The sequence below is a fragment of the Cricetulus griseus genome, chromosome 9, assembly GCF_003668045.3.
Source record: "Cricetulus griseus strain 17A/GY chromosome 9, alternate assembly CriGri-PICRH-1.0, whole genome shotgun sequence".
Classification (NCBI taxonomy): domain Eukaryota; kingdom Metazoa; phylum Chordata; class Mammalia; order Rodentia; family Cricetidae; genus Cricetulus; species Cricetulus griseus.
Window position 1 is genome coordinate 21,867,135 of NC_048602.1, and position 26,769 is coordinate 21,893,903.

General features: G+C 43.6%; 1 pseudogene; it reads right to left on the reverse strand.

Moving 5' to 3' along the window:
* Positions 1 to 1,137: 1,137 nt before the first annotated feature.
* LOC113837390 lies at positions 1,138 to 15,161 on the reverse strand (annotated as a pseudogene).
* Between the last annotated feature and the right edge of the window lie 11,608 nt (positions 15,162 to 26,769).

Below are 26,769 nucleotides of genomic sequence, written 5' to 3' on the forward strand. Positions count from 1 at the left end.
AAGAATTAGCATGTGCCAGTGCCCCACAACCATTCATCATGGACACTCATAGCAAATTAGGAACACAGGACTACCAAATTCAGAATAATTTCATGTACAAAAACCCTGAAATTAGCATCATACTGAATTGTGATGAAGCAGAAATTTTGCATTAAGTTCTGAAAAATGTAACAGAATCTCCAATCTTCACAATTTTCATCTTTGTACTTTAAGACTTAGCAAACACAGAAACAGAAGTAAAGTAAACAAGCCAGGAGGTAGTGGCGCATGCCTTTAATACCAGCACTGGGGAGGCAGAGGCAGGTGGATCGCTGTGAGTTTGAGGCCAGCCTGGTCTCCAGAGCAAGTGCCAGGATAGGCTCCAAAGCTACACAGAGAAACCCTGTCTCGAAAAACCAAAAAAAAAAAAAAAAAAAAAAAAAAAAAAGACCTACCAGTTTCATGCAACACTTCCTATCCTCACACTGGTGATGTTACATTGTTGATCTCAAGGTGTCATCATATTGTTCAATAAATGCTGCAAATGAGGACTCATGTTAAGAAAACACTTTAAAGTACAGCCCACACTATCTTGGCAGATAGTCCATATTACACCAGTGTGACAATGTTGACTTAATATTTAAGAAGACACCCCATGAAGAATATGAGTTGAAAGATGGAAAGTTTGGAGGGTGATGGAGAGATTTGGGCATCATAGGCTCTGAAATTACTCATTATTTTTGTTATTGAGGCAACTTCTTTGATTGTAGCCCAACAGACAACGGCTCTTGCTATGGAGAACATGGCAATTAATAAAAATGGAAAATGACTCATGAGGGTGAGGGAAAGAAAAATCATTGTTCATAAATGAGGACCCATGCCAGGCAGATAGGACACCAATTCCCTCATTTGTATATCCAGAAAAAGTTGTGTCAGTCAGCAATTGTTCACAGTAGTCAAGTGTTGTGAAGTCATTTGCTGAGGAAGGATCTCCTCACAACACTCACAACTTCCTCAGCACCCAAAACACATTTGCTCACTGGCTATACACTGACGACTGTTCAAAAATACAAAAGTCGATTTTCTTACAGAAATAGTGGGATCATCACATTTATTCCCCAGATCAGGAGCCTTGAGATGGACTTATTTGTCTTCCAATTACATCCCAGCTACATGATGGCTCTGTTTCTGGCTGCACCTGGCCTCTAAGACCAAAATCCCAAGGACTATGAGGACCAGGACAGCAATCCCCAACCTGATGAGATTCTCCACTCTGTGATCCTTGTTCTCTGAGAGAGAGAGATACAGAGAGACAGAGAGAGAGAGAGAGAGAGAGAGAGAGAGAGAGAGAGAGAGAGAGAGAGAGAGAGAGAGAGTCGTGAAAGAGAGAAGATGCTAAGCCAGTAGGCTTTCAGCTAAAAGTCTCCTGATAGCATTTCTGGCAGTCACTAAGCTGCCAGACTGACATATGTAACACTCCCTTACATTTGTCATCTTTACAAATAATTTTTTGTGGAGACAAACCAGGCTATAATGTGAGTAGACAGTGCTGTAAGTGTCCCGTCTCTTTAGGAGATCCAAGGGTCAGTGATGCAGTCTCTTATGGTCTTGTTCCAAACTGTTCTAAGTTCAGATGTGCACACCATGGGCAGGCTGCAGGCTTTTTTCGCTGAAACCTCACAAAAGGAAACTGAACCCACACAGTCTCAGGTCCTCTATTTCAGCCTGAAGTAAAATGTTGAAGACTTCATAAACAATAGGTTTGGACTGAGACTACCGGATTTTATTTTGCATAATATGATTATTGTTATGCTCAGGTTGACACAACGAATTATGCCTGTTAGGGCTGAGCTTCGAATATGTATCTTTCTTGAAAAAAAGGAGAGTATAGCAGGATTTGTACCTATTACAGCAAGGTTCCCTCCTCCCCTGGAGACACTGGACCATGGATACACTGAAAGCAAGGACCAGGGACAGGATGGTCCTACATAGTGACTGGGAATGACTGGGCCACATAAGAGATGGGGCCTGTCCTGAATGTGGGTGTGGGACCTCTGGTAGTGGATCAGCATTTATCCCTAGTGTATGAATGGACTTAGGGCATCCATTCCACAAAGATGGACACTCTCTCAGCCTAGACACATGGGGTAGGACCTAGGCCAAGCTCCAAATGATGGGACAGACTTTGATGATCCCCCGTGTAAGGCCTCACTCTCCCTGGTGAGTGGATGGAGGGTGGCATGGGGAGTTGGTGGGGAGCATGGGAGGGAACTGGGATTGATGTGTAAAATAAGGTTGATTCTAATTTAAATAAAATAGAATTTTAACCAGGATGATAATTCCAAACAATTAGTAGATGTCTTTGAAATAATTATGTCTCCACTATAATACTGCATGGGAGGAAATTGTCTTCAAGGTTCAATAAACAGTCATGGCCTTGTTAAGAAAAAAAGACATGGGGCCGGTGTGAGGCCCCCCAAGGAGTTTCCTGATGGTAAAGTGTTGCCTTTTTTTTTCTTGTTGACCTACATTCATTGGACCAATGTCAGCCTTGCTGCATTTCCTACACAGTCCAGAATGTTGGGGCCTTCTTTTGGGATGTTTCCCAGAAGCAACATTATTTCTAGGAATGCTATGTCTACAATTTCTTTTCAGATGGAGTATTCTACCACAATTAAATCATTTGGAATTCTCATGTCTCCTTATATCTTTAGAAATTACTTCTACCCAAGCTCCACTGTTGTATTCAAAAGACTCAACAGTGGCTGTGTGAAGTATCCATTCATGCATTGGTGCTGATCTGATATTTAAGGGACTTGAGGGTGGTAGGCTGGAGGATCCAATGTGAACTTGGAACCAGAACAAGATCGGGGGAGGATTAGATGCTAACTCAGGAAACTGCCTCTGCTGTCTGTCCTACATCTGCCCTGTAATCTCCCCAAGACCCTCATGCTGTCTATCCCAAACCTACATTGCAATAGAGGATGGAGTGGACATTACTTGAGGGACCCTGCTGTCATCCACTTCTCTGTCAGGGAAAGAGTCTTCTGATTCACCCTTCTTGTCCCTTTAATCCCACACAAACCAAGGGCTCTTCTAGGGTTTGTATTTCAAGTCTCCCTGAGAGTTCAGGGTCTCCTCACCTGAGACAGAGAGCTCCACAGGGGCACTGGCATGTGACAGCAGGTAGGGATATGAGCCTCTAGACCTGTAGCACCTGTAGGTGCCTGAGAGGGCAGAGGTCACAGCAGTCATGGAGAATTCTGCCTGGAACTCCCCATCTTGGGACTTGGATTTCATTCGCTGGGGTTGGTGGGCTGCTCCCTCCTTGGACAGAATGAAAGTGTCTGTTGTGTATTTTGACTGAGACAGCAGGGTCACGTTGTCTCCAGACTGCACTGTGGAGTTTAGCTTCACTGAGAGGGAAGGACTGGTATGAAGCTGTCCTAAAGGGAACAGAGATAATGAGAGGCTGCCTTCAATGCTCTGAGCTGAGACTTCACAAGATTCATCTCTGAGCACTTGTGACTCTGTCTTACTCTGCCTTACTCTCCCTCCTGCTTCCTGTCTCTGCATCTGTTTCTGAATATGATCCTGTCCCTCACCCAAGACACCATCTTTATACCTCCCCATTAGAGCTCATATGAAATTTAGGCACCTGAGAGAATCTATTTAGTTCCTCACCTGTGATCATGATGTCCAGGGAATCACTGGAGGCTGACCACTCAGAGGAGAGGTTGTGTGCACCATAGCATCTGTACTGCCCTGCAGTAGAGCTTCTCACAGAACCCAGTGTGAAGTTTTCCAAAGAGAGGCCAGCTTGCATCCTCTGGCCATAATTCTGGGTGAATTCTGTTTTACCCAATTTGTACAGAGCAAATCTTTCATAGTTGATGCCAGAGCAACACTGCTGGGTGAAACTCTTTCCAGGGTCCAGGATATAGCCTTGGTGAGTCAGCAGAGAGGGCTTCTTGGACAGGCCTAGAGGGAAGATGGCAGGCTATTGATTGAGGAGCTGGTTTTTATGCAGACGGTATTCATTGGCTCCTGTGGTCCCCTTACACAAGAAGGTCACTGTAGTCTGATCAGAGACCACAGAGTCTGGCTGTACTCTGAGGATTGGTTTAGGGAGAGTTCCTGCAAGGAAATATAAGCTAGGTCCCAGGGCAGCCATCCTCAGATTGCAGACCCAGAAGCCAACTCTCCATCCATCCCCAGGGGCAGCACACATGTGTTTGTTTCCATCCTCACGGCCCAGTATGGCTCCAGGAATGATGACAAGTGATGTCCGGACATCTGCAGACACTCTCTCACCTGACAACACTGGTGTCCCATGGCCCAGTGTCAGTCCTGGAAGAGAGTTCCCTGTGAGAGGTTTGTCCCTGAAGCTTGAGAAGGTCCTCCCCTCTGCAGAGCCTCCTGAGACCCTGGGGTTTCCTAACTGACCAGTACTGGGCTGTGGGGCAGCATCAGTCCCAGAGCACAGCATCCCTCCCCATCTCCACATCTCACCCAGACAGAGCAGGGCTGAGAAGGAGACGGTCATGGCTTCTCCTCCTGGAGGCTGCAACTGTGCTTATGGTGAGAGCTACAGAGTCTCCTGAACGACCAAGAGACATAGGGTGTGGCCTCTGGTGCTAGGGCACTCCCCATGGTGTGGTAGTACTTTAGCAGCACCACAAGAAGGGGAACCTCCTCTGGCACCAGGCTGTGATGGCCCCAAGGCTGTGGTTAGGTCAGGCAGTAGACTCCATCAATATTTAGTGGATGTCATTTCCAACGTCCCACACATGTCTGTCTCATCTGTTCTCATCTTTGTTAAGACCAGGTGACAGCAGACTGATGGGGAATGTACTGTGTATGTTTATCTTATTGATTGTTAAATAAAGTTCTGTTTGGCCAATGAGACAGCAAGTTAGACAGGACTAGGAGTCAAAGAGGATTCTGGGAAATGTAGTAGAGAAATGGTGATCCAGGCAGGAAGTGACATAGAAAGGAGACTCCTATTTAAGCAAAGGAAACAGGAAGTGTCCCTTTTTCCCCTTTGCCTCCTCCAGCGGCAGGATGTGAGCCACGGGCAAGAGAGGGTGCCAGAGAAAGGCATCCTCTATAAGATAAGTCTTATAAAATATATAGAACATCATAATTAAGCCTGAGCTAACAGATGAGAAATCCTAGTCATTGACCAAGCAGCATTTGAACCTAATACAAAAGACTAGTGACTATCAGTATACAAATTAAATGAATTATTTCCTAGGAGCTGAAAGACCATTGCAACAACTCATAATTAAACTATATGAGCTAAAGCCAGAGCTGTCTGCTCCACATATTCCTTCCTATCAATAACATAAGTGGCTCTTCCATTAGAGAGGCCACCAGTAAAAACCACCATAGCATTTTTATAGGATTGCTTTTTATAATTTTGGGGAATATAAGGATGAATTAGAGTAAATTGCAACAGCCTATAAGCTGCAAACCAATTATCATTTTTTTCCGAAAACTGATCAGAGGCAATTGTCCATGATTCATTCTTCTGAAACAATCAATTAACCTGTTGCTTGGTATAAGGGTTCTTAGTCAAAGTACCTCCTAGATTCCACATGGCATTTCTGCACCATGCAGGCTGCTGCTTCAAAATAAGGGTTTAATACTTTGGCTGGCTAGACAGGTAGTTATAACCACAGTAATGGTCCCTCCTGCCACAGAACAGAAGTCAGACTTTGCTTTGTGGGGAGCACATAAGCTTCCCATAGTTTTGCATTGCTAACATAATATCTGTTGATCCTGGATTACAATCTCTAACAGTAGAAGAACTTGCCTACCCTGTTAGTTAGCTGTCTGTGTGCATTGGGATCACTATCTCCTTATAGAATCTCATTTAAAGGTTTTAAATCATTACTAAATGCCCCCCCAAAAGAATGTAGCCATTGAATATTTTTAACAACTTCTTAAAAAATCATTCAAAGATTGTAAACTGTGCCTTCTAATTTCTATCTCTTAAACCTTAATTTCCTTAGAATACAACATATGTCCCAAACAATTTTTGAGATTTACTTAAAGTTTCTGGCACCAGATGAGGAAGCACAAACATTTCTTTAAATAATAGTGATCTTGATTCAGTGAATGGAGCCATGGCCAGTAGACTTGTCAGAGGACCAGCTGGTGGCAATTGAAGTTAAAGGTGTCATCCAACAAGGGCACTAATCTCTGATGGGAGAATTTTGGAGATGGATACTAGGTCCTGAGACCACAGACTCCAGGATGTCTTTTGCTTCTGCTGTGCCTATACAAGTATACCGCTATCATCTTTCTCTGGTATCTGACATGGTATGAATAGGTGTGGGGAGATTCCCACTGTCTCTGATGTGTTGTGTTTATCTCATGGAAATATCCCTTTCTACTGGGCAATTTTACCTTTGCATTATTATGAAGATGATTTCTTCCTAAGCTGTTCTGCCTAATTGATAACAATTATGTTAGTTTAAATAGAGTTCTGATGATAAAAAAAAAAACACGGTAGTGTACAGAGCTAGAACATATAAGTTTCTATTGAGGAGCCATATAGACTGTGGCTTAAGTTAATGATTAAGAAAAACAATTGAGTCCCAGTAGCCCAACAAGTTTAAATTCAATTCATCTTAATGTTGGGTGATGTGTCCACAGGTTTCAGAATGCATCAAAGCCAAAAGAAAACTTTGAAAATAACTTCAACATAGACTAAGATGCATTTGTCAAATAGCTTTGAGGTAAAAAAAAAACCAAGAAGACCTCTTCCTTTCCACTTTGTGTCCACATAAGGACCAGAGTAGAATGATAGTAGAGGGATGAAGTGTACTGAGGAATGCATGTACTGGGGACAGGGCTTCAAGGGATGGAGAATGTGGATGGATCAAGAGTATAGACAGATGCTGGAGTCTTCACTGCTCTTGGGCTGCGCAGTGTCCCAGAGACAGTGACAGAAACAGGTCAGGTTGGGAATGTCTCAGATTAGTATCAGAATGAGAATGGAACTATGGAGAACCTGAGTAAAACTCCTCTCTCTTGAGATCGATTGCAATGTCAACCATGACTATCAGAGAGAGTGAAGGAGAAGCTTAGAAACATTAATGCAAGCCCTGGTTAACTCACTGGGGAGCTGACCTCCTTCCTTGCCTGAGCTTATTGTTTGTGACAAGTAATTTCCTTAATCCTCTGACTTCTTCATTTCTGTCACAGGAAGACTCTCTTTGTTTATATGTAAATTTTATTTTAATTAGAAACAATCTTATTTTACATATCAATCCCAGTTCCTTCTCCCTTCTATCCCCCCATGCTCCCCACTGACCCCCAATCCCACCTCCATCCACTCCCCAAGAGTGTGAGACCTCCCATGGAAGATCATCAAAGTCTATCAGATCATTTGGAGCAGAACCTTGAACTTCCCCATGTACCTAGGCTAAGAGTATCCCTCCATGGTGAATGGCTTCCCAAAATCTATTTGTGCACTAGGCATAAATACTGGTTCCACTGCCAGAGGCCCCATAGTCTTTCCAGGCCTCCTCACTGACAGTCACATTCAGGGGGCCTTGTTAGGTCCTATGCTGATTCCCCAGCTTTCTTACTGGGGAACCTGCTTGCTTAGGTCAGCTGCTCTGTGGGTTTCTCCAGCCTGATCTTGACCCTTTTGCTCATCACTCCTCTGTCTCTACAACTGGATTCTAGGAGTTCCCTTCAGTGCTTAGCTGTGGGTGTCTGCTTCTGCTTCCATCAGCTACTGGATGAAGGCTCTAGGATGGTATTTAAGGTAGTCATCAATCTCCTTATAGAGGAAGGGCATTTAAAGTAGCATCTAAACTATTGCTTATATTCTTAGTTGGGGTCATCTTTGTAGATTCCTGGACATTTCCCTAGTGCCAGATTTCTCCTTAAACCTGTAATGACTCCCTCTATTGAGGTGTCTCTTTTCTTGCTCTCCTCTATTCTTCCCCAACTCAATCTTCCTGATCCCTCATGTTCTCCTCCCCCTCCTATTCTCCTGTTCTCTTCCTCCTCCGCCCACCCCTCCCCTTTGCTCCCAATTTGCTCAGGAACTCTTATCCCTTCAGGAAGACTCTTCTTTCGCTCTCTGCTTCAAACCATATCAATGTGTTTTTCCATATGCTCCTTTTGTTAAAAAAATATCTGGACCACTTTTTCTGATATGGCACTGCAGATCCAGTCTTAATACTCTCAGCACTAAAGCTCAGGGGAAAAAATTGTCTTACTCCTATGTAATGTACTTCTACAGACTGTATTTGCTGTTAGCCATGAGAATCTATTATAAAATGAAAATAACACCTTCTTAAAAAGTAGAATTCATCAGTCATGTAATCCCATTCAACATTCAAAACAATGTGGTAGCGACGGTAGAAAAGATTACAATGAAAAAGTTACATAATGAAGATAATTTTTGATGAAGAGTCAGCATTTGTTTTTTCCCACAGTCATTCAACACGGACTCTCATAAGAAATTAAGAACAGAGGACCTCCAGAGTCACAATAAGTTCATGTGCCAAAACACCAAAATTAGCATCATACCAAATAGTGAGAAGGCAGAAATTTTGCATCAAATCCTGAATAAGGAAACAGTCACTCTTCTCCTCACACATCTTCAGCTTTGTGCTTGAACACTTAGCTCATGCATGAACAGAAGAAAGTAAAGAGCATTTCCAGGACAGGAGAAACAAGACACATAGAATGAACTGGATAAGATATCATTGTTTTAAGATAATATGATTGTCCATGCAGAAATTTTGAATCATTGTATGATAAGACACCCTAGCAAGGTAATTCTGGGATTACTGATCGGCACGCCAACTTCTTTTGCATATATGAAAATTAGACAGTGGTGAGTGAAATGAAAAAAACACATCAATTTCATGCAACACTCCCAACCTCACACATTGCTATAGTGAAGGTGTGTTTGATGCGGTTATGTAGAGAGGTCAGCAAGTGCCACCCACGTGAGGACTTCATGTTGAGAAAATTTAAAGTTGTGTCCACCATCCTTGGACAGATAGTCCTTATTCCACCATGTGGTCACATTGGCTTTATATTCCAAGAGAAACTGCATGAATAATACCTGTTGTTGACTGAAAGATTGAGTGTACATAGAAAGTGTTTGGGACATCATAGACAGATGGACTTAATTCTGGGCTCTGACTTTAGTCATCACTTTTGTTTTCATGCAACTTCTTTGTTTCTAGATAACAGATAGAGACTCCAGCTATAGAGAATGTGGTAATATATGAAAATGGAAAATGACACATCAGAGAGAGGGGAAGAAAAATGTACAGAAATGAGGACCAAAGCTGGAAATACAGGGTAGCATATTTCTTACATTATAGACCAAGAAAAGAGTTGGTTCATCTGCAAATGCCCACAGTAGGTGGAAGGACATAAATTCATTTCCTGACGAAGGATCTCATCACAGCACTCACACCTTCCTCTGTAACAAATCACAATTGCTCCCTGGACATTCTCGAATACCAGTTCCTCAGTGTAAGAACTGGAAACCTTACAGAAAGTTGGATCACAAGATTTATTTCTCAGACTCTGGAACCCTGAAAGATATATTTATTTCTATTCTGATTACTTCTCAGCTGCATGGTGGGTCTGGCTCTAGCTGCCCCAAGCCTCAAAGACCAGAATCCCAAGGACTATGAGGACCAGGACAGCCATCCCCATCCTGATGAGATTCTCCACTCTGTGATCCTTGTTCTCTGAGGCTGTGGCTGTGGAGAAAGAAGTTAAAGAGGTTAGGGATGGTCAAAATTGCCCCAAGGTACCTAAATGTCCCCAAGATATGTAAATGTCCACTCAGGGCCCCTGCCTACCCTAGAAAATCATACAGCCTCGATTTCCAGTGCTGTGATTTTGAATTCTCTTTATTCAACTGTTTGGGTCTGGGCATGTTCTAGGATGAACTGATAATCTCAACTGATCCTGGGAGCAGAAGAAGATAAATAGAATGTGCTTTTCCCTAAGAGATCTGAGAGTTTCTTCTCTTTTACTGTAAATACCTTTCATTCTCATTTTGTAAATTCATGAAATCTGGCTAGGTGCCCGTTGCTATTCTGTTTTTTAAAATACATTTAATTATTTTTTTAAATTTACATCCTAGCTGTAGTTTCCGCTCCCTCCTTCCCTCCAAGTCAGTACTTCCCACCTCCAGTTCCCATCCACTAATCCATTCTATCTCCATTTTTGCTTAGGAAAGGGATGCTCCCCCATGAATATTAAAAAACACATGGCATATAAAGTTTGGTAAGAGTAAGCACCCCTCCAGTGTATGATGGTTGGACAAGACTACCCAGTATGACCAGTAGGTTCACAAAATCCAGTAAAAGTGTCATAGAAAGCCCTTGTTCCCATGAGGAGTTCTTATTGGATTCTTCAGCACCACAGTGAAACCAGTAAATTCAGAGTAGAATAAATTGACAACATAGGACATTGATTTATGGGTCGCTGCTCTGATCAGCTGCAGCGGTGTCTGAGTTTGGTGTCTCTGCTCAGCTCTGCAGAGGTCGTGCAGATTCAGGTGCTCAGTCTAGGATGATTTCCTCAATGGGTGTTTGCTGAGTGCTTGTTCCCTTGTCACACTTAGCCCTCCCATACATGGTGTGTTATGAGCCTTCTCCTGAACTGCACTGAGGACCCAGGGACCACTGAGGGGTGGTGAGGAAAAAATATGTTATAGTTTCTCTGAAATGAGAAATGCTTTCTGCTAATACCTGTGTCTTGTTGCTAAAATTTCACTCTTGTTCCTCCCCACATCAGACCCTAAGTTTCTTTTTGTCTAGTTCAGACAGGAGCACATGTTTCTGAAGTATATTGTCCTTCATCTCTTTTCTTCCTCATATCACGTGGGAAATGCAGGACCAAGGTGTGGGGCAGTGAAATGCAGAGTATTCTGTCGTCCTGGCTCTCAAAGAATAGTGAACTCTCTCTCTCTCTCTCTCTCTCTCTCTCTCTCTCTCTCTCTCTCTCTCTCTCTCTCTCTCTGTGCGTGAGTGCATGTGTGTGTGTGTGTGTGTGTGTGTGTGTGTGTGTGTGTGTGTGTCAAAGAGAGACAGAGACAGAGAAAGAAACACACAGAGAGAAACAGAGAGTCATGAAATGGAGCAAATGATAAGCTAACAGTCTCCTGATACCATGGTTAGCTGTCACTAAGCATAGAGCCCAAGACTGACATATGTGACACTCCCTTAAATCCATCAATTTACAAATAATTGTTGTGGAGACAAACCATGCTATACTGTGAGGAGAGAGTGTTGTAAGTGTCCCATCTCTTTAGGAGATTCAAGGGTCAGTGCTGCAGTCTCTTATGGTCTTATCCCAAAATTTTCTAAGTTAAGATGAGCACGACAAGGGCAGGTAGCAGATATTTTTAGCTGACACCTTACAACAGGAAGCTGAACCCATACGGTCTCAGTTCCTCTATTTCAGCCTGAAGTGAATAATTCGTTGTGTCAACCTGAGCATAACAATAATCATATTATGCAAAATAAAATCCAGTAGTCTCAGTCCAAACCTATTGTTTATGAAGTCTTCAACATTTCACTTTGAGCTTTTGGCTCAAAGCAACAGGTGTAGAGGTGAGTTGTGGTATCCATATCACCTGTAGGAGACCCTAAGATTGGAGGTCCCAGAACTCATGGAGAATTCTGGAACTATGCCAAGTTATCTAGAAAGAAGTAGCCTGAATGTCCTACCATGGCCCTGTGACTCATGCTTGCAGTAGTCACTACCACTGTGGGACAGACATACTGAAAAATCGGGTTATGAAGGAGTTTTCTGTTAGGAGAAGTCACTTCCAAGGTGAACAATGAAAGAAACTTAAAGGTGTGGACCAAATTTCTCCATTTTTACCCAGGGAAGCAGCATTCCATAAACAGAAGGACTTGTCCAATTCAGCATCTCCAGAAGCAGCTGTATCAAGCCCACAACTAACTGTTGCCTAACAGGGCCCCACATTCCAATGGGTCTTTCCATAACCTTCTGGGACCTTACATCATGCAGCTGAGAGGTTATTTTCAGGACCTTAGTGTCAGGATGAGATTGGAGAGTGTCTTGTTTCCATGCTCTCCACCTCACCCACCTGGTCCAGGTTACATTCTGAGAATAAACATCTTTCTCTCTATGTGGAAAGTTCTCCCAAAATTCATTTTCATGCTAGGAATAAATACTGGTCTACCAGCAGAGGCCCCATAGATTGCCGAGGTCTCCTTACTGATACCCACATTCAGAGCATCGAGATCAGTCATATGCTGGTTTCCCATGAGCTCCACCTTGTTGAGGTTTTATACTCTTTATTTACAACTATGCAGGGGGATAGGTTCATGGCAATGGGTGTCAAAAATGATTGGTCAGTGATGGGGCCGACTCACCTGAAATGTGTATTTCCAGGGGCTCACTGGGTACTGACCACAGCTGTGGGGTTTGCTTGTAGTAACCATAGCATCGGAATTTCCTTGTGTGGTCTGCTGTTACATGATCTATAGAGAATAAGGCTTGGTACTGCCTAACACCGTGTATATACTGTGAGTTCAGGGAGCTGGAGAATTTCTGATCTTCCTTGGTGAGAATGAACTTGTCATAGCTCTCCTGTGAGACACACTGGAGAGTCATGTTCCCTCCTGAGGTCACCACAGGGCTGGGCAGGGCTGTCAGGCTGGGTTTATTTTCATAGATTCCTAGGAGAGAAGGAACAGCATATTACATGGGATTTCACAGTCACAATGCTGTCAGGGCTTAAGGAGGGGATACTTCTGAGAGCAGAGCCTGGGGCTGAGACCCTAACTGTCCCCTCACCTGTCACCACCAGTTCCAGGGTGTCACTGGGCTGTGACCAGCCAGCTGAGGTGTAACAGTAACAGCGATATTGCCCCACATTGTTCTCTGTCACAGAAGGAATGGAGAATATGGACTTGTTCCCAGGCTCCTTTGGGGTCTGTGTACCCCAGGTTTGTTGACTTCCGTCTTTATGCAGAAAACACATTTCTGCACCCAGGGTCCCCTGGCATGAGATGGTCATAGCGCTTCCTACGATGACCACAGTGCCAGGCTCAGCCTTGATGGTGGGTTTGTGGAGGGTCCCTGCAAGGAAATAGGAGAGAATGGGGTGGGTCTGTCTGAAAGTGACACAGGATAGTCACACTTGCTGAAGGCACTTTTTTCTATTTAGGATATGCTGTCAAACAATATATCCTGCAAGCAGCCTTCTCACCTCCCCTCTCCAGCAGGATCACTGCTACTCTGGTTCCCTTCAGAACAGATCAGGGTTCCCAGTGATATTAATGGAACACAACATAACAGCATGCAGTAAGACTAGGCAAACACCCTCCTATTAAAGCTAAGGAGGCAACCAGTAGGAGGAAAAAGATCCCCTGTGCTGGCAAAACAGTCAGAGACTTTCAGACTACAATTGTTTTGATTCTAAAACCTCAGGCTAGTCAGGCAGTGGTGGCGTACAACATTAATCCATACACTCAAGAGGCAAATGTAGGCAGATCTCTGAGTTCAAGGCCAGTTTGCTCTATAGACTGATATTCGGGACAGACAGGGCTACACAGTGAACCTCTATGAAACAAAAACTAAAAAAGACCCCAGGGTAAACCAGCACAGCCTGTGTGCAGAGGGCTTAAGGAAGACCCATGCATGAGCCTTGGTGGCTGCTTCAGTCTCTGTGAACCCTCATGGTCCCTGCTGAGTAGGTCATGTGTGCTGTGTTCCTCTTGTGTCCTGAGTGCTCTGGCTTCTCCAACCCTTCCTCTCTGTCTTCTATGGAATTCCCTGAGCTCTGGTGGATGCTATTTAAGCTGATCCAGAGTAACAGAGGAACCCATGAAGATCACTCCCTGTCCTGGACCTCCTAAACTCTCATGTCACTGTGTCCCTTGGATTCTGTGTCTTGTGTCCCTCTGTCTCCCACGATCTGTGTCAATGGGCTCAGCAGCCCTGGCTCCTCACACCTCACACACCAAGATCTCCCTCAGCTCCTGTGTCAGTTCAGCAGCCTTCTAGGGAAAGACTGGGGTTCCTCACCTGAGAACAGCAGCTCCAGGGGGTCACTAGGTTTTGACAACACCAGTATGCTGTAACTTTCAAAGCTATAGCATCTGAATGTCCACCTTTGGCTCGAGGTCACAGGACCCACAGAGAAATGGGCCTGGTACTGCTGAGTAGAGTTGTTAAGCTCTGAGTCCCGTGTCCAGAAGTGCTTCTCTGGTCCTTCTCTAGAAAGACTGAACTTGAAATGTTTTTGCCTTGAGACACACTGCAGCATGACTTTCCCTCCTTCAGTCATCACAGGGCTGGGATGGGCTGACAGGATGGGTTGACTGTAGGCCCCTAGGAGAGTAGGAGAATCAGTTAAATGTCCTCATAGGCCTCAGACACTCCAGAGCTATGAGAGGAGTCACCCCTGTGTACTACGTCTTGACTATCAAGCCTGAGGCTGTGGAATCTGTGAGTTCTCTCACCTGTCACCAACAGCCCCAGGCTGTCACTATGCCCTGACCATCCATCAGGAGTCCAATATTGACAGGAATATCACCCTGCTTCATGAGGGCCTATTTTTGAGAGTGAGAATTCAGCCTTGTTATTAGGATTCAGTGGAATGCCTGCATGTGTCAAATACTGGCATCCATTTTTATACAGGTGGTATTCCTCGGCTCCTGTGTTCCCCTCACACAAGAAGGTCACTGGGACCACAGAGTTTGGCTGTGCTCTGAGGATCTGCTTAGGGCGAGTTCCTACAAGGAAAAGATCAGCTAGGTCCCAGGACATCCATCTTCTGATTGTAGCCCCAACTCAAACCTCTATTCATCACCAGGGGCAGCACACATGTGTTGGTTTCCATCCTCACGGCCCAGCATGGCTCCAGGAATGATGACAAGTGATGTCAGGACATCTGCAGACACTCACTCACCTGACAACATTGGTGTCCCAAGGCCCAGAGTCAGTCCTGGAAGAGAGTTCCCTGTGAGAGGTTTGTCCCTGAATCTTGAGAAGGTCCTCCCCTCTGCAGAACCTCCTGAGACCCTGGGGTTTCCTAACTGACCCGTGCTGGGCTATGGGGCAGCATCAATCCCAGAGCACAGCATCCCTCCCCATCTCCACATCTCACCCAGACAGAGCAGGGCTGTGACGGTGACGGTCATGGCATCTCCTCCTGGAGGCTGCAACTGTGCTTATCAGCAGAGCTACAGAGTCTCCTGAAGCCACAGGAGACATAGGGTGTGGCCTCTGGAGGCAGGGCCCTCCCCATGACATGGTTGTGCTTCAGCAGCCCCATAGGAAGGGGAACTCTGCTCTTCTCACACACCAGGCTCTGATTTCCTCAAGGCTCTGTCTAGGTCATGCAGTAGACTCCATCAATATTTAATGGATGCCATTTCCAAAATCCCATCAGTGTCTGTCTCTTCTGTCCTCATCATTGTCAGGACCAGGCGGTAGCAGACACGAATGAATATTACACACGAGAAATACAAATTTAGATGTGTGTTTGCTTTATTTCTTTTCACATTTTTTTGTTTGTTTTTCGAGACAGGCTTTCTCTCTATTGCTTTGGAGGCTGGCCTGGAACTCTCAGAGATCTGCTTGCCTCTTCCTCTTGAGTGCTGGGATTAAAGGGGTGTGCCACCAATTCCCGATTCCTATTCACATTGTTTAATGTGAAATACTTTCTCATATTCCAAATATGGGAAGGTTTCTATGAAGGATTTCATTGTGTACATCTTCATGGAATAAAATGTGTAATCCATTTCAACATAGTCTCAAGTGCTGGGTTACAAGTGTGCACTAGGGACTGGAGACATGGCTCAGAGGTTAAGAACACTGGCTGCTCTTTCCAGAGGTCCTCATTTCAATTCTCGGCAACCACATGGTGGCTCACAACCATTTATAATGAGATCTGGTGCCCTCTTCTGGTGAGCGGGCAGACATGCAGACAAAATACTATATTTAAAAATAAATACACTTTAAAAAAAAAACCAAACCATATATACACTACATTTCTTGCTGTTTGTTTCTTTATGATTTATGTACTTTGTATTACAACTTTAAACTGTATTTACTTATAAATTTTCACTTATTTATTTAAATTACACTTATGAAATAATCATAAATTACATTTTTTTCTTTATGTGTGTTTATATTCAGCACAGACATGGAGGTCAGAGGACAACTACAGAAGTCAGTTTTCTCCTCGCATGATATGGATGAGAGTCAGGGTGAAGGTTGGCAGCAGCGCTTACACACTGATCCATGTCGCTAGCTCAGTCTGAGCATCATCACTTTCCTTAGTCCTTCTGCTCAGGCCAAAACATAAGTTGCATGGGTCCCAACGGTCCTGAGCCAAGAAACTTTTCAGTGTTATTAGATTTTCCTGAGGTGCAGGTTGTGGGTGTGGCCACCCTTCTTTTTAAGGAAGTTGACCACACAGAGGTGCAGGTGTGGGCATCACTTGTGGGCAGCAGAGCATGGCCTTGTCATACTTGTCCTTCTGGAGAGACTGGCAAAGGGATGACTCTATGATGCTACCACACAGGTGCAGCAGGTTCAGGGTGGGAATCTTTCTGGCCTTTGCCTTTGGTCTGGATTTATCCATCCTCTGTCTGCTGTCAGTAAATCCCAGCCACTGGTGGTCAAGTGAGATCCCTTCCTTGTCTTGGATCTTAGTCTTGACATTGTCCATGAAGTCACTGTGCTGGACTTCGAGGGTGATGTTCTTGCCATTTAGGAACTGTCTAAATGTGTCCATCTTTGTGTCTGTTCCACCCCTAGTTGAAGAGAAAGAGAGTTCAGCAACAATAGTTTATTCCTCTTACTTTTGGAGCCAGGGAACGATGGCAGGGCCTCCGGGATTCTGAGCACATACTCCTCCCTTGAGACACACCTGCTTCCTCCTGCACTGTTCAGTTTCTGATTTACCTTAAATTTATTTCATCTGCTATCATTCCTTACGCCTATTGGTTTAATTATGATTGTTGCTGATTTGAAACAGGTTCTCTCAGTGGAGCCCGGGCTGTCCTGGTTATATAGACCAGGTTTGTCTGGAACTCTCTGCTTCAGCAGTGTTTGGATTAAAGTTGTGGGCACCACACTTGGTCATGGGTTTAATTTTTTAGTGTATGAAAAGGTCATGTCAGTATGTATTATGTTTTGATGGTTCACCTTCCACCCCACCCCTCTCTTACTGGTTCCGTCCTCACTGATCTGATTTTCTTTTTCATTCCTTCTGTGACCTGCTGGTTGATGGAAATCCACTGCCCCTTCTTACATTTAACCTTCTATTCCCTTCCTCCCGTGCAGTTCAATCTGTGCTTCCCAAATGCTCGGACACAGTACCCGGGGCCACACCATTAAAGAAAACTGACTTTCCCACTCCCAGGGGGCATCAGATGCCATTTGCTCTTCATCTATGGGTGGGACACTGTGCCCATCTTCCTTCCCCATGCTGCCTTAGTTCTACAATTGGCTCACATGAGGTTGTAGATGACATCACAGCCACTATGAGCTCAGATGTGTGACTTCCTGCAGCATCCAGAAAAGTGTTCATTGTCATCCTCTACCACCTCTGGGTCTCAACAATTTTCAACCTTCTCTTCAGTAATGACAGCATGCTAGAAAGATGTCACATGGGGAAGATTCTCTAAATTAGCATCACTTCAAAGGCTGGGTCCAGGCCACTCACATGTCCTGTTGGTCACATGGAGAATGAGATAGAGGTCACTGAGTATTTCCCACTTTTTGCTGAGCGAAAATGACATCTTTAAATTCCTTTTTTTGCATTAATGTCAATGTGAGTAATTACCACCTAGTATGTCAGTCTCTGTATGTCCTTTATGGAATCAGAAAATTGCTCAGTTGGCAGAGTACTTGTGTGACATTCTTAGAAGTCTGGGTTTGACCCCCAGTGCTGCATAAAGCTAATGTTGTGGCTCAAGTCTTTGACGTCATCACTCAGGAGGTAGAGCTAAGAGTATTGGGAGTTTAAGGGAATTCATATTAAGCGATGGGTTTGGGGTTACCATGGCCATATGAGGCCCTCTCTTATTTGGAAAGAAAAAGTCCCCTAGAGTATGTGGCGGACATGATCAAATACATTTTATTGATGTAATCATCTTCAAAGAAATAATGAGAATATATTTACTATAGAGCTCCCACACTGAGGATATGTCCCAAGTATTTCATCATATCTATTTCTAATGGGATATTCCTAACCCAACTCCTGTGTGTTTACACATTTGCTAATTGTCATGGCCAGTGTGTCACATGGCTATAGTGTCTCTTTCCTATTTATTTCATGAGCAGCTGTGTGTCCTGAGAGTAGTGATGGGCATTCCATTTGAACCAGTCAAGGTTGCTCTGAGTGCCCTGAGCTAATTCACATCAACCTCCCACAGGTATCACTGTCAGTGAGAACAGGTGCTGCCCCCTCCTGGTTGTGTAGTAGACGTTACCGAAGAGTATTTTTGCTAGCTTGTATTTGCACTTGGGGTTTGAGTTGCTATTTTGATAGCTACATTTTGTTTTGAATATCCTCCATTTGAAATATGTATACCTAGCTGGCCGTTAGTGGCACACGCCTTTAATCCTAGCACTCGGGAGGCAGAGGCAGGCGGATCTCTGTGAGTTCGACACCAGCCTGGTCTACAAGAGCGAGTTCCAGGACAGCCTCCAAAGCCACAGAGAAACCCTGTCTCAAAAAGTTGAAACCTATGCAAAACTTGGTTGTAGGAGAACTCAGAAAAGTGAGAAGTCCCATGACTGAGAATTGCTTTGGCATTTGTCTTCTTTTGGGAGATTCAGATACAAGGATTTGGTAGGTGAAATTGACTAAACAGGTGTAAATTGTATAACAATAACATGACTTTTGTGAAGCAAAAGTCAGTTAACTACAGGCTGGTTTGCCTGCTGTTGCAAAAGACAAAATTCACTCTGGAGTGACTTGTTGGGTTTTTTATTTTTTTCACACAACAGTGCAAAACTGAACACGTGCATTTGACATGGTTAGGTGAGTTCCATGTGGTGAACTTGCTTCAGATGACTGATTGTCACACCTGGCATCTCATCAGTGCTCTCTGACACAGGTGGATTGGATTAGAGTTCCAGGAGAGGCATCACATTTGCTGGTGGATAAGAACCATCCAGGATGTTAGGGTCACGATTCTTCTCCAACCTTGCCCCATGGACTCCACCCATGGCACTCTGCATTCACCACAATGGCTGACCATATAGCCTGACGGACTCTGCTCTGTTAGTTCTTTTCTTTTTCATTAAGTTTTATTTATTTATTTATTTATTTATTTATTTATTTATTTATTGTGTATGCAGTGTTCTGCCTGCAGGCCAGAAGAGGGCGCTAGATCTCATTAAGAGGGTTCTGAGCCACAATACTGTGGCTGGTGATTGAATTCAGGAATTCTGGAAGAGCAGTCAGTGCTCTTAACCTCCGAGCCATCTCCCCATCTCTGCTGTGTTAGTTCTTTAACCCTGTGTGTCCATTACTATTTGCCCAGCAGAGAACGGCTACTGTTGCTTTTCACAAGCAACTCAAGCTGGAGTAAGGGGAGTCTCTGTCTTGGATCCACCTCAGTACTGGGCAGAACCTAAGTGGCTGGATCTTGAGTGTAGGGTCTATGTTCGTGTGACTCCTGAGGCAGTCACACTGTGCCTATTGTTTTTCCGTTTTTTAGGAGTGAGTGAGTGATTTCCTCTTCTTTTTCAAGTAGGTTCAGATCTTGATTACTGACTTTTGATTAAATCCTTTTCCATTTGAGAAAACACATTTCCCATCATGTATTCCGCTATGATTGAAGCCTACACACCCACACTCTACCACACATGCACACTCAAACAAATACATAAGTTTGAAGGGTGACATATATAATCTAACCTTGAATTCTGCACGAAGGTCATGATGATTGGGTCTATCATTCCATACACAAGCTAAGATGTGTTTGTTTCCTGATAATATACAGTTCTGGATTTTTAGTCTATCCCTAGAATAGAGGAATTTTCCACCAAGCTTCATAATGAAATGATCAGGGCCCTGTCTGTCCTAGGGAAACAATCAGGCCCTGGCTACAGTGCTGAGAATTCTTTATAGAGAGCTGTGTGAGAGAAAGAAGGGAATTCAACTTTAGTCTTACATTTTTCTTAGTTGAAATCTCACGTTGGTGTTTCCCCTCTGCCTTCTACCCTCTTCCTGCTGCCTGAGGTGAGTCTGGGTGCTGCTCTGCCCCCAACTTCCCCCATCACCCCCTGCTCGCTTCTTCCTGAGACTCCCATGGACAAGAGTGGACCTGCCCAGACCGAAAAGCCCACCCTGAGTCCAGATGCATCTCACCCTTTTCCCCCCTTGGGTCTCTGCCCTCTGCCTTCCACCTGAGAGAGAAAGAGACCCCACCTGCTCCCACAGAAAGAAGGGTTGGGAAGACAACAGAATAAGAACACACTCAACAACAGAAAGACCAATATGACACCACCAGAATCTAGGGACTCCACACCAGCAAGAACTGAAAATCCCAATGCATAAGATGAAGAAGAGATGGACTGTAAAAATTATCTTATGAAGATGACAGAGACCATGAAAGAGGAAACAAGAAAATCCCTTAAAGAAATAGAAGAAAAAATAAGCAAAAAAACCCACATGAAATGGAGGAAAAGACAAACCAAAAAATTCCAAGAAATAAACAAATCTCTTAAAGAATTTAAAGAAAGTCAAGAAAAAACAACCAAGCAAGTAAAGGAAACAATTCAAACAGTTTATGGTTCGAAAGCAGGATTAGAAACAATAAGGAAAACACAGAATGAGGAGATGCTGGAAACAGAAAAGCTGGGTAAAAGAGCAGGAACCACTGGTGTAAGCATAACCAATAGAATACAATCTCAGGTGTTGAAGACTCATCAGAGGATATACAGTCATCAACCAAAGAAAATCCCAAATCCAACAAATCCCTAACACAAAATATCCAGAAAATATTGGACATGGTGAGAAGAACAAACCTAAGAAAAATAGGCATAGAAGAAGGACTTGAAATGATTGCTTCAGGGTTGGGACTCCTCACCTTTGACCCAGCTACAGAGTGTTGCTGGGCACTGACCACACCTGAGGTTTTATTCTTGCAGTAAGTGGGAACATCTACATGAACCCATGTATGGAAATATACACAAGGGAGTAATATTCATCTGTAAACATAGTAACATGAAATTTGCCGGGAAATGGGAGAAACTAGAAAAAAATCATCCTGAGTGAGGAACCCAGACATTGAAAAAAACTCAGTATTTACTCACTCATAAGTGGCATCGTCTGCATTTTGTCTTTCATTTCTTCAACCTCTCAATTTAACATCTGGATTCTTGTGACAAGTACTCATCTTTCTGGTCCTTAAATTGCTTTGGTGAATTTACAGGCTGTGATTTCGCGTCTTATAAATCCACAGAGAGTCACTGAGCACATGACTACAGTTCATGTGGAGTGAAGCCCTTTCTCCTCTAGAGCTAGAATTGCTCCTTCAAATACCCATGTAGTGTGATTATTATCACATCCATTTACTCGAAGGGCATACAGTTACTGGTGACACCAATTGGTTACTTCCTGGGACTGAAGAAGCCTGTTTTAGAAGGTGCTAATGGTGGGTAAATTAGTGGCAGCTTTCTGCAATTAAGGGAGCTACAATTAATAGTCTCTAGTGGTGGAAATCAATTGAGTCCAGGGTTGAGGCTGCATTGAAGATGGGTGGGGTCTAGTCCTGATCAGAGGGTAAGACACACTTAGGAGTGCTCACACATCAAGAAAGACCATCAGGTGCTCTGAAAAATGACACTTTCACAGGTTTCTGTGACTCCATCTCACTCTTGTGCAATGGCTATGATCAATGGATTTACTTTAAATAATGGAAACGTTCAGGCAAAGGAGTATTTGACCTTGTGGCTGCTCTAGGGAGTCAGTTGTAGGAGGAACCTATTGGAACTAAATTGTGATAAATCTCTAGTAGTAACCTGAACCCAGACAATGCATCCATCAGTGGCGTGAAATGCTTCTTCTGTTCTAAATTGAATTTGCCTTTTGTGTAGAATGAGTTTGCTGGCAGAGAGATTATAACATGGGGACAGGATTCTGTGATACTGCAGGAGGTAGGGCCCTTAGGAAGGATTTGGCATAGAGGAGGGCAAAGACCAGAGAAGAAAGACAGACGCAGGACTGAGGTGTTCAGAGAAATGGATTAAGTGTGGGCAGGGAACTGTAGGGCTGAAGAAGGTGGATGGATCAAGAGTATAGACAGATGTTTGAGTCTTCACTGCACTTGGGCTGTGCAATGTCCCGGAGACAGTGGCAGAAACAGCTCTGGTTGGGAATGTTTCAGGTTAGTATTAGAATGAGAATGGAACAATGGAGAAACTGAATATAAGGGTCTTCACTCCTGAGGTTGATTGGAGCATCAACCATGGCCAATACAGATAATGACAGAGAATGTTTAGAAAGAGTTATGCAAACCTTAGGTGACCCACTGGGGAAGAAGGATTTCCTCTTTGCCTGGGCTTGTGGTTTGTAACTTGTGGTAATTTCCTTATTTCTTTGACTTCTTCATTTCTGTCACAGGAAGCCCCTCTGACTCTGCTCTCTGCTTCCAATCCTCCTTACTATACCCCCCCTTTCCTTTCTATCTGGACCACAGTTCCTGATGTGACACTGCAGATCCTGTCTCACTGCCCTCAGCACTAATGCTTAGGAGATCAAATTATCTGGCTGCTATGTGATGTCCAAAATAACATTTGCCAAATTACAAACTGATGCTGGTAATAATCTCCCTCTGCCCTTCCTTGGGGTACAATGAGGGTAATAACCACTTTTTCAGGGTTAGTGTGAGAACAAACTCGTCTCATTGTATGGGAGGGTTCATATATGGATTCTTATTTGTGAGAGTATTACCTGGGGTGGGAGAGGGCATTGGTTATTTCTTGTCATCTTGACATAGGCTAATGTCACTTGGGATAAAGGGAACCTCATTAGAGGAAGTGCTTTGATCAGATTAGAGTCTTATCTGTGGGACACTTTCCTGTTTAATTTATGCTAAGAGACATCAGATGCAACTTGAAGCAAACAGTCTCAGAGTGCAATTCATGGAAGCAAAGTTTGGGACCCATGACTTGGTCACTTTCATTCCCTGATGCCAGTGTGTGGTTTTCTGACTTAGGTATAGTAGGAGGGTCTGTAATTTCACAGATGCTGGGTTTCTCTGCTGGATGCATCCAGCCCTTTCTCTTCTGGTTTACTTTGATGTTGCTCATCCCTGTTCCCACTGCTCCAGGCAGAAGCGTCTTAAGTGTTAGGAAATATTACTGGTAATGTGTGAAGTTAGGACAACCTTTTACTCCTGGAGGCTGGGCAATGTATTCTCTTCAAGCTTCCACTAGCAACCTGATCCCTTCATGTGTTGCATGACGTCCTGTGAACTAGTGTGCACACAGTGGATAAAAACCTTCGAGTGTCTGTGCTGGATGGTGTCATGATTCTTCCCAGATCCTTGTACCTCTTCTATTGACCTCCAGTGTTTTTACTATCCGAGAATCAGTGTCTAGATTTCACTCTAGACATCAAGGATCAGGACCAGGACATATGTCCTCCCACACTGGGCTTACCATATTCAGATGAAAGTATGACAGGACCAGGTCATGTTTTCCATGAGGACAGAGTGAGGTGTGGATTAGTGTATTCTCCTAAGGCCTACTCAGCTGCTAGTGGTGATGGCACTTCCCTTTAAATCCAGCTCTTTGGAGGCAGAGGAAGGTGGAATATTTGTGAGTTTAAGACCTACCAATCTACATAGTGAATTCCAGGACAGCCAAGGGTCTGTTGAGAGTCCTTGTCTCAAAACAACAACAACAATAACAAAAGAAAAATGAAACAAATGTTTCTGCTCAGGTGGAGGGAGAAATTGAGTGCAGCCTACACAAACATGTGGACAGTCATATCTAGAGAATGGACCATGTGACCTAAGCCATGCTAAGGCCAACATCAAAACATTTCATGTGCATTTCTCAAAAACCCCAGTGCTGGGGAGGTAGAGACAGGAAGATTCCTGGAGCTCACTGGTCACCCAACTACCCAAATTCCGGGACTCTGGGTTCAGTGAGAAATCTTGGATCTTATTTCCCCAACTCTTCCCTCCAAAAAGATAGAGAACAAGAGATAAAGACATCCAGCATTGATCTGAGAATCTACAAGCACTGTATTCAAACACACACACATCACCCACATACACACAACACATGAAATTGGAGAAAACATAACATGGATTGGTTTTCTCTGTTCATGAGTAAGTCATGTGAAAATGATATATGAACCAAAGAGATGCAGAGATTCTCCACAGTTCCCCTAAAAATTCCAATGACATTCTTCACAGAACTAGGAAATCCTAAACTGGATATGGTGATGGATATCTCTCATCCCAACATTCTGAAGACCAATGACTTTGAGGGCAGTCTGATATAGTTAGTTCCAGGTCAGTCATTGCTATACAGTGAGACTCAAAAGACACAAAGCAGGTGCTATACCACTGAGCTACACCCCAAGAGATTCTTTTACCTTTTATTTGGGGACTGGATCTCACTAATTTGTCCAGAATGGCCTGGAATCCACTCTTCAGCTAAAAAAGATTTTTCATTTTAAATTGTCCTGCATCAGCCCCTCAAGTAGCTGTGGTATGGGGACTGTGCCACTAGGGCCACCAATTTTTGAATTTTAAGCTACTTATTGTCTTCAAAACAAATATTAAAATAGACAGACTTACAAAACAATATTAAAACAAACAGAAAAAAGAAGAAATGAAAGAAAAAGAAGCAAAACATAATTATCAATATGGTTTGATGTCCTTAAAAATTGTTATTGAACCTTATTTTAGTTTTTTCCTTCTTTCTTCATTTTTTATAGACCAATCAAAGTTTCTCTTTCCTCCTCTTTTCCAAGTCCCTCACTTCCAACCCTAAACCTGCCCCATCCATTCCTCCTCTGTTTCTCTTCAGAAAATGGAGGGCCTCCGTGGATATCAGCCAGCCATGGTCTGTCAAGATGCAGTGAGACGAAGCACCTCCTTTCTCTCAAGGTTGGATGAGGCAATCCATTAGGAGGAATGGGTTCCCAAAGCAGGTAACAGAGTCAGAGAACATTGCTCCCAACTCACACAAATGTGATATGTATGCAGAGGGCCTAGAACAGTCCCATGCAGGTGCCCTGGTTGTGAGTTAATTAATTTTTTAAACAGATCACACCTAAACTGGTGTGAAAGAACTTTCTTCCTAGGTTTTCTTAATCAGGTTTCCTTTATCAGGTTTTGTTAATAAGTATTTTCTGGTTTGATAAACTATATTGAGTTATTTCTTCTTTCTCTAGTTTCATAATGTCTTTATTTGAAATGCACAAACAATTGAAAAAAATCACCAACTACCAGGATGAGAATTTCCAAAGTGGAACTTTTCATCCTTTTTAAATTTTTATAATTCTTTTTATTTAGAAAAAAATCTTATTTTAATATCAGTCCCCTATTCCTTCAACTTCCCATCCTCCCATGCCCCCAACTTACTCCTACACCCCACCCCCAGCCCACTCCCCAAGGACAGTGAGTCCTTCCATGGGGGAACATCAAAGTCTGTCACATCATTTGAGGAAGGGCGGAAGTCCTCCTCTGTGTATCTGGGCTGAAATAGCATCCCCTCCCTAGGGAATCGGCTCCTGAAGTCCATTTGTGCACTAGGGATATATACTTACTCCACTGTTAGAGGTCACATTGACTGCCCAGGCCTCCTGACTGGCACCCACCTTCAGAGGACTTGTTTTGGTCCAATGCTGGTTCCCCAGTTTTACGACTGGGATCCTTGTGCTCAGGTCAGCTCTTGTTGTAGGTTTCTCTAGCACGGTCTTGACCACTTTGCTCATCCCCCCTCCCACTCAAAAACTGGATTGCAGGAGTATGGCTTAGTGCTTAGATGTGGGTATCTGCTTCTGCTTCTCTCATCTCCCAGATGAAGGCTCTAGGATAGTAATTAGGGTAGGATGGTAATTAAGGTAGTCATCAATCTCATTATTGCTTAGCTTCATAGTTGGGGTCATCTGTGTGGATCTCTGGACATTTCCCTAGTGCCAGATTTCTCTTTAAGCCCATACCGTCCCCCACTATTAAGGTTTCTCTTTTCTTGCTCTCCTCTATTCCTCCTCTGTCTCAGTCTTCCTGACCCCCCTCCTTCTACTCTCCCGTCCTCTTCTCCCAAAGGGGAACATTTCTTGTGACAGTGTGTTCAATGTGTGGGAAGTCACTCAGATTTTGTGTTTAATTTTTTCTTTTCTTTATATAGCATTTTCATTTGTTTTACATACTGTCCATAGTTTCTCCTCCCAGACTTTGTATTTATTAAGAAATGAAATAGCTTATTGATATCAAGGAATCTGACCATTTGATGTACAGACCCCAATATGATGGTATAAAATTGTTAATCCTGTTCTGATATTATTACATTTTGAACAAATGTAGGAGACTGGAGAGGTGGCTCTGTGGTTAAAGGCAGGCACTGCTCTTGCTGAGGACCCGAGTTCAGTTCCCAGCACCCACAGCATGAAGCTCACAAACACCTATAACTCCGGGTTCAGTGTCTACTCTGGCCTCCATGGGCATCTGTATATACATGACATGAAATCACACAGACACATAAATAAAACACAATAAATGTTTAAGAAAATGAAGTGAATATATGTTTGTAAATGCAGGG